General features: G+C 39.7%; 3 non-coding genes across 3 annotated transcripts; all 3 read right to left on the reverse strand.

The window, feature by feature from the left end:
- Positions 1 to 4,474: 4,474 nt before the first annotated feature.
- Positions 4,475 to 4,547, reverse strand: TRNAR-UCG (transfer RNA arginine (anticodon UCG)). The gene has a single exon. It is a non-coding gene; the product is annotated as a tRNA-Arg (tRNA).
- A 636-nt stretch (positions 4,548 to 5,183) lies between these two features.
- Positions 5,184 to 5,256, reverse strand: TRNAR-CCU (transfer RNA arginine (anticodon CCU)). The gene has a single exon. It is a non-coding gene; the product is annotated as a tRNA-Arg (tRNA).
- Positions 5,257 to 6,771: 1,515 nt separating this feature from the next.
- TRNAR-CCU (transfer RNA arginine (anticodon CCU)) lies at positions 6,772 to 6,844 on the reverse strand. The gene has a single exon. It is a non-coding gene; the product is annotated as a tRNA-Arg (tRNA).
- Positions 6,845 to 9,221: the final 2,377 nt, after the last annotated feature.

Below are 9,221 nucleotides of genomic sequence, written 5' to 3' on the forward strand. Positions count from 1 at the left end.
CTCATGAGTTTAAAGCTCATTTGTATTCTCTACATAGCTCTGGAAGTTTCCAGACGTGGAGTGAAACTGTTTTGAAAGTAGGACAAATTGCTCCTTCCTGCATATGCTAATTTTTCACACTCACATAGGTTGTATACGTTTTATGTATCCTGGCTGGACCTATTCAAGTAGCTGAAAGCCTGTCACCACCTCTAGAAACAAGATTCACACCAATCCAATTCAAATCATTTTTTCCAAAGGAATATGTTCTGGCCGGTCGAAAATGCATCTCACAAAAATAGGCATTTAAAAATATACTTTGCAGTTTCAGAACACTAACATGACTGTGAAGTGTACACAAGTAAAATGGGACTGTTTCAAAGTAACTAATCCCTCATAAACTTCTGAGAGGAAGCATGTAATAAATCTACCTAATTTTCTGGAAAAGGTAGAGGGAGGATTTTTGTTATCACCTCAGATGGGACTCAAACCCACAATCCCTGGCTTAGGAGGCCAGTGCCTTATCCATTAGGCCACTGGGGCACACATGCATAGCTCTTTTCTAGAGGCATTATTTAAATGTATTCTATGGTCAGACACAGGTGTGTGCACACAGGGCATTTCTCACTTCTCTCTATAAAGTAAACTTCCCATTTTCATCCTCTTCCATCCCCGACTTTAACGCTCTCTTCTATGCTATAATGGAGACTTTGCAATTTTAGCAAGTGGAGAGAAATTGGAGAACCACTTTCGACTCCACACTTCTTCTTCACTTACTTCTTTTCTCAATATACTGGGCTTAGAAAATGGTATCAAGCCATCCTTATCATCAGCAGGACACGGAAAGAGGCACCAAGTCTCCTAACCAAGTTCAACCACACTCTGCAACTTAACCATTGCACTACAAATTAGGCAACGGGGGCATCAGCAAAGGCAGCCAATGTGCCGATCCTTTATACATTTTGTGTAGTACTTTTCTTACTCGGAGGCAAAATCAGCACTTTAACTGCCCAAATCATACAGATTTTACACATGTAGCACTCTATGCACACATAGGCACACACCTTGCAGTTCTTCTACACACACTTAAGCTAAAAACCCATTCTGTCACGTCAAAATTCTGCTAACCTATTACATATTGAGTGCGTCGGCATAGAAGCACTTTTTAATGCCACTAAAATGCACAAGTAGTTAAACTGAAGATGCAACCTGAATGAGTTTACAGTATGTACTCCACTTTATTAATGATTAGTAATGAGAAAGTGAGGACTACAAGAGTATTGGAAAAGACTATTTCCACTCTGAATGTAAAGCAGATTGTGTGACCATTGGCCAAAAACAACCACGAAGGGACTCGAACCCTCAATCTTCTGATCCGAAGTCAGACACCTTATCCATTAGGTCACGCGGTCATCCGTTCACCTGAGATGATATTTATCATGTAGGTGGTATGCATGGATGGAGAACATATTATTGAAAGGTATTCAGGTTTACATTCCATAGTGTTCTTTCAGCTCTTTTCGCTGGAAGCACTTTTTTGGAATCTATATATTGAGAATTGTATGAGTACGATATGCTTTTGTTTCCTTTTTGCATGCAAACCTCTTTCCTCATGAGTTTAAAGCTCATTTGTATGCTCTACATAGCTCTGGACGTTTCCAGACGTGGAGTGAATCTGTTTTGAAAGCAGTACAAATTGCTCCTTCCTGCATATGCTAATTTTTCACACTCACATAGGTTGTATAAGTTTTATGAATCCTGGCTTGACCTATTCAAGTAGCTGAAAGCCTGTCACCACCTCTAGAAACAAGATTCACACCAATCCAATTCAAATCATTTTTTCCAAAGGAATATGTTCTGGCCGGTTGAAAATGCATCTCGCAAAAAAAGGCATTTAAAAAAATACTTTGAAGTTTCAGAACACTAACATGACTGTGAAGTGTACACAAGTAAAATGGGACCGTTTCAAAGTACCTAATCCCTCATAAACTTCTGAGAGGAAGCATGTAATAAATCTACCTAATTTTCTGGAAAAGAAAGAGGGAGGATTTTTGTTATCACCTCAGACGGGACTCGAACCCACAATCCCTGGCTTAGGAGGCCAGTGCCTTATCCTTTAGGCCACTGAGACACACATGCATAGCTCTTTTCTAGAGACATTATTCAAATGTATTCTATGGTCAGACACCGGTGTGTGCACACAGGGCATTTCTCACTTCTCTCTATAGGTAAACTTCCCATTTTCATCCTCTTCCATCCCCGACTTTAACGCTCTCTTCTATGCTATAATGGAGACTTTGCAATTTTAGCAAGTGGAGAGAAATTGGAGAACCACTTTCGACTCCACACTTCTTCTTCACTTACTTCTTTTCTCAATATACTGGGCTTAGAAAATGGTATCAAGCCATCCTTATCATCAGCAGAACACGGAAAGAGGCACCAAGTCTCCTAACCAAGTTCAACCACACTCTGCAACTTAACCATTGCACTACAAATTAGGCAACGGGGGCATCAGCAAAGGCAGCCAATGTGCCGATCCTTTATACATTTTTTGTAGTACTTTTCTTACTCGGAGGCAAATTCAGCACTTTAACTGCCCAAATCATACAGACTTTACACATGTAGCACTCTATGCACACATAGGCACACACCTTGCAGTTCTTCTGCACACACTTAAGCTAAAAACCCATTCTGTCACGTCAAAATTCTGCAAACCTGTTACATATTCAGTGCGTCGGCATAGAAGCACTTTTTAATGCCACTAAAATGCACAAGTAGTTAGACTGAAGATGCAACCTGAATGAGTTTACAGTATGTACTCCACTTTATTAATGATTAGTAATGAGAAAGTGAGGACTACAAGAGTATTGGAAAATACTTTTTCCACTCTGAATGTAAAGCAGATTGTGTGACCATTGGCCAAAAACGACCATGAAGGGACTCGAACCCTCAATCATCTGATCCGAAGTCAGACGCCTTATCCATTAGGCCACGCGGTCATCTGTTCACCTGAGATGATTTTTATCATGTAGGTGGTATGCATGGATGGAGAACATATTATTGAAAGGTATTCAGGTTTACATCCCATAGTGGTCTTTCAGCTCTTTTCGCTGGAAGCACTTTTTTGGAATCTATATATTGAGTATTTTATGAGTACGATATGCTTTTGTTTTCTTTTTTGCATACAAACCTATTTCCTCATGAGTTTAAAGCTCATTTGTATTCTCTACATAGCTCTGGAAGTTTCCAGACGTGGAGTGAAACTGTTTTGAAAGTAGGACAAATTTCTCCTTCCTGCATATGCTAATTTTTCACACTCACATAGGTTGTATACGTTTTATGAATCCTGGCTTGACCTATTCAAGTAGCTGAAAGCCTGTCACCACCTCTAGAAACAAGATTCACACCAATCCAATTCAAATCATTTTTTCCAAAGGAATATGTTCTGGCCGGTCGAAAATGCATCTCACAAAAATAGGCATTTTCAGAACACTAACATGACTGTGAAGTGTACACAAGTAAAATGGGACCGTTTCAAAGTAACTAATCCCTCATAAACTTCTGAGAGGAAGCATGTAATAAATCTACCTAATTTTCTGGAAAAGATAGAGGGAGGATTTTTGTTATCACCTCAGATGGGACATCGAACCCACAATCCCTGGCTTAGGAGGCCAGTGCCTTATCCATTAGGCCACTGAGGCACAAATGCATCGCTCGTTTCTAGAGACATTATTTAAATGTATTCTATGGTCAGACACCGGTGTGTGCACACGGGGCATTTCTCACTTCTCTCTATAAGTAAACTTCCCATTTTCATCCTCTTCCATCCCCGACTTTAACACTCTCTTCTATGCTATAATGGAGACTTTGCAATTTTAGCAAGTGGAGAGAAATTGGAGAACCACTTTCAACTCCACACTTCTTCTTCACTTACTTCTTTTCTCAATATACTGGGCTTAGAAAATGGTATCAAGTATCCTTATCATCAGCAGGACACGGAAAGAGGCACCAAGTCTCCTAACCAAGTTCAAACACACTCTGCAACTTAACCATTGCACTACAAATTAGGCAACGGGGGCATCAGCAAAGGCAGCCAATGTGCCGATCCTTTATACATTTTTTGTAGTACTTTTCTTACTCGGAGGCAAAATCAGCACTTTAACTGCCCAAATCATACAGACTTTACACATGTAGCACTCTATGCACACATAGGCACACACCTTGCAGTTCTTCTACACACACTTAAGCTAAAAACCCATTCTGTCACGTCAAAATTCTGCAAACCTATTACATATTCAGTGCGTCGGCATAGAAGCACTTTTTAATGCCACTAAAATGCACAAGTAGTTAGACTGAAGATGCAACCTGAATGAGTTTACAGTATGTACTCCACTTTATTAATGATTAGTAATGAGAAAGTGAGGACTACAAGAGTATTGGAAAATACTTTTTCCACTCTGAATGTAAAGCAGATTGTGTGACCATTGGCCAAAAACGACCACGAAGGGACTCTAACCCTCAATCTTCTGATCCGAAGTCAGACGCCTTATCCATTAGGCCACGCGGTCATCCGTTCACATGAGATGATTTTTATCATGTAGGTGGTATGCATGGATGGAGAACATATTATTGAAAGGTATTCAGGTTTACATCCCATAGTGTTCTTTCAGCTCTTTTCGCTGGAAGCACTTTTTTGGAATCTATATATTGAGTATTTTATGAGTACGATATGCTTTTGTTTTCCTTTTTGCATACAAACCTCTTTCCTCATGAGTTTAAAGCTCATTTGTATTCTCTACATAGCTCTGGAAGTTTCCAGACGTGGAGTGAAACTGTTTTGAAAGTAGGACAAATTGCTCCTTCCTGCATATGCTAATTTTTCACACTCACATAGGTTGTATACGTTTTATGAATCCTGGCTTGACCTATTGAAGTAGCTGAAAGCCTGTCACCACCTCTAGAAACAAGATTCACACCAATCCAATTCAAATAATTTTTTCCAAAGGAATATGTTCTGGCCGGTCAAAAATGCATCTCACAAAAATAGGCATTTAAAAATATACTTTGCAGTTTCATGACTGTGAAGTGTACACAAGTAAAATGGGACCGTTTCAAAGTAACTAATCCCTCATAAACTTCTGAGAGGAAGCATGTAATAAATCTCCCTAATTTTCTGGAAAAGATAGAGGGAGGATTTTTGTTATCACCTCAGATGGGACTCAAACCCACAATCCCTGGCTTAGGAGGCCAGTGCCTTATCCATTAGGCCACTGAGGCACACATGCATATCTCTTTTCTAGAGACATTATTTAAATGTATTCTATGGTCAGACACCGGTGTGTGCACACAGGGCATTTCTCACTTCTCTCTATAAGTAAACTTCCCATTTTCATCCTCTTCCATCCTCGACTTTAACGCTCTCTTCTATGCTATAACGGAGACTTTGCAATTTTAGCAAGTGGAGAGAAATTGGAGAACCACTTTCGACTCCACACTTCTTCTTCACTTACTTCTTTTCTCAATATACTGGGCTTAGAAAATGGTATCAAGCCATCCTTATCATCAGCAGGACACGGAAAGAGGCACCAAGTCTCCTAACCAAGTTCAACCACACTCTGCAACTTAACCATTGCACTACAGATTAGGCAACGGGGGCATCAGCAAAGGCAGCCAATGTGCCGATCCTTTATACATTTTTTGTAGTACTTTTCTAACTCGGAGGCAAAATCAGCACTTTAACTGCCCAAATCATACAGACTTTACACATGTAGCACTCTATGCACACATAGGCACACACCTTGCAGTTCTTCTACACACACTTAAGCTAAAAACCCATTCTGTCACGTCAAAATTCTGCAAACCTATTACATATTCAGTGCGTCGGCATAGAAGCACTTTTTAATGCCACTAAAATGCACAAGTAGTTAGACTGAAGATGCAACCTGAATGAGTTTACAGTATGCACTCCACTTTATTAATGATTAGTAATGAGAAAGTGAGGACTACAAGAGTATTGGAAAAGACTTTTTCCACTCTGAATGTAAAGCAGATTGTGTGACCATTGGCCAAAAACGACCACGAAGGGACTCGAAACCTCAATGTTCTGATCCGAAGTCAGACGCCTTATCCATTAGGCCACGCGGTCATCCGTCCACCTGAAATGATTTTTATCATGTAGGTGGTATGCATGGATGGAGAACATATTATTGAAAGGTATTCAGGTTTACATCCCATAGTGTTCTTTCAGCTCTTTTCGCTGGAAGCACTTTTTTGGAATCTATATATTGAGAATTTTATGAGTACGATATGCTTTTGTTTTCCTTTTTCCATACAAACCTCTTTCCTCATGCGTTTAAAGCTCATTTGTATTCTCTACATAGCTCTGGAAGTTTCCAGATGTGGAGTGAAACAGTTTTGAAAGTAGTACAAATTGCTCCTTCCTGCATATGCTAATTTTTCACACTCACATAGGTTGTATAAGTTTTATGAATCCTGGCTTGACCTATTCAAGTAGCTGAAAGCCTGTCACCACCTCTAGAAACAAGATTCACACCAATCCAATTCAAATCATTTTTTCCAAAGGAATATGTTCTGGCCGGTCGAAAATGCATCTCACAAAAATAGGCATTTAAAAATCTACTTTGCAGTTTCAGAACACTAACATGACTGTGAAGTGTACACAAGTAAAACGGGACAGTTTCAAAGTACCTAATCCCTCATAAACTTCTGAGAGGAAGCATGTAATAAATCTACCTAATTTTCTGGAAAAGAAAGAGGGAGGATTTTTGTTATCACCTCAGATGGGACTCGAACCCACAATCCCTGGCTTAGGAGGCCAGTACCTTATCCATTAGGCCACTGAGGCACACATGCATAGTTCTTTTCTAGAGGCATTATTTAAATGTATTCTATGGTCAGACACCGGTGTGTGCACACAGGGCATTTCTCACTTCTCTCTATAAGTAAACTTCCCATTTTCATCCTCTTCCATCCCCGACTTTAACGCTCTCTTCTATGCTATAATGGAGACTTTGCAATTTTAGCAAGAGGAGAGAAATTGGAGAACCACTTTGGACTCCACACTTCTTCTTCACTTACTTCTTTTCTCAATATACTGGGCGTAGAAAATGGTATCAAGCCATCCTTATCATCAGTAGGACATGGAAAGAGGCACTAAGTCTCCTAACCAAGTTCAACCACACTCTGCAACTTAACCATTGCACTACAAATTAGGCAACGGGGGCATCAGCAAAGGCAGCCAATGTGCCGATCCTTTATACATTTTGTGTAGTACTTTTCTTACTCGGAGGCAAAATCAGCACTTTAACTGCCCAAATCATACAGATTTTACACATGTAGCACTCTATGCACACATAGGCACACACCTTGCAGTTCTTCTACACACACTTAAGCTAAAAACCCATTCTGTCACGTCAAAATTCAGGAAACCTATTACATATTCAGTGCGTCGGCATAGAAGCACTTTTTAATGCCACTAAAATGCACAAGTAGTTAGACTGAAGATGTAACCTGAATAAGTTTACAGTATGTACTCCACTTTATTAATGATTAGTAATGAGAAAGTGAGGACTACAAGAGTATTGGAAAAGACTTTTTCCACTCTGAATGTAAAGCAGATTGTGTGACCATTAGCCAAAAACGACCACGAAGGGACTCGAACCCTCAATCTTCTGATCCAAAGTCAGACGCCTTATCCATTAGGCCACGCGGTCATCCGTCCACCTGAGATGATTTTTATCATGTAGGTGGTATGCATGGATGGAGAACATATTATTGAAAGGTATTCAGGTTTACATCCCATAGTGTTCTTTCAGCTCTTTTCGCTGGAAGCACTTTTTTGGAATCTATATATTGAGAATTTTATGAGTACGATATGCTTTTGTTTTCCTTTTTCCATACAAACCTCTTTCCTCATGAGTTTAAAGCTCATTTGTATGCTCTACATAGCTCTGGACGTTTCCAGACGTGGAGTGAAACTGTTTTGAAAGTAGTACAAATTGCTCCTTCCTGCATATGCTAATTTTTCACACTCACATAAGTTGTATAAGTTTTATGAATCCTGGCTTGACCTATTCAAGTAGCTGAAAGCCTGTCACCACCTCTAGAAAAAAGATTCACACCAATCCAATTCATATCATTTTTTCCAAAGGAATATGTTCTGGCCGGTCGAAAATGCATCTCACAAAAATAGGCATTTAAAAATCTACTTTGCAGTTTCAGAACACTAACATGACTGTGAAGTGTACACAAGTAAAATGGGACCGTTTCAAAGTAGCTAATCCCTCATAAACTTCTGAGAGGAAGCATGTAATAAATCTTCCTAATTTTCTGGAAAAGAAAGAGGGAGGATTTTTGTTATCACCTCAGATGGGACTTGAACCCACAATCCCTGGCTTAGGAGGCCAGTGCCTTATTCATTAGGCCACTGAGGCACACATGCATATCTCTTTTCTAGAGGCATTATTTAAATGTATTCTATGGTCAGACACCGGTGTGTGCACACAGGGCATTTCTCACTTCTCTCATAAGTAAACTTCCATTTTCATCCTCTTCCATCCCCGACTTTAACGCTCTCTTCTATGCTATAATGGAGACTTTGCAATTTTAGCAAGTGGAGAGAAATTGGAGAACCACTTTCGACTCCACACTTCTTCTTCACTTAATTCTTTTCTCAATATACTGGGCTTAGAAAATGGTATCAAGCCATCCTTATCATCAGCAGGACACGGAAAGAGGCACCAAGTCTCCTAACCAAGTTCAACCACACTCTGCAACTTAACCATTGCACTACAAATTAGGCAACGGGGGCATCAGCAAAGGCAGCCAATGTGCCGATCCTTTATACATTTTGTGTAGTACTTTTCTTACTCGGAGGCAAAATCAGCACTTTAACTGCCCAAATCATACAGATTTTACACATGCACCACTCTATGCACACATAGGCACACACCTTGCAGTACTTCTACACACACTTAAGCTAAAAACCCATTCTGTCACGTCAAAATTCAGGAAACCTATTACATATTCAGTGCGTCGGCATAGAAGCACTTTTTAATGCCACTAAAATGCACAAGTAGTTAGACTGAAGATGCAACCTGAATGAGTTTACAGTATGTACTCCACTTTATTAATGATTAGTAATGAGAAAGTGAGGACTACAAGAGTATTGGAAAAGACTTTTTCCACTCTGAATGTAAAGCAGATTGTGTGACCATTGTCCA

This window comes from Triturus cristatus, chromosome 4_1 (genome assembly GCF_964204655.1).
Source record: "Triturus cristatus chromosome 4_1, aTriCri1.1, whole genome shotgun sequence".
Lineage (NCBI taxonomy): Eukaryota > Metazoa > Chordata > Amphibia > Caudata > Salamandridae > Triturus > Triturus cristatus.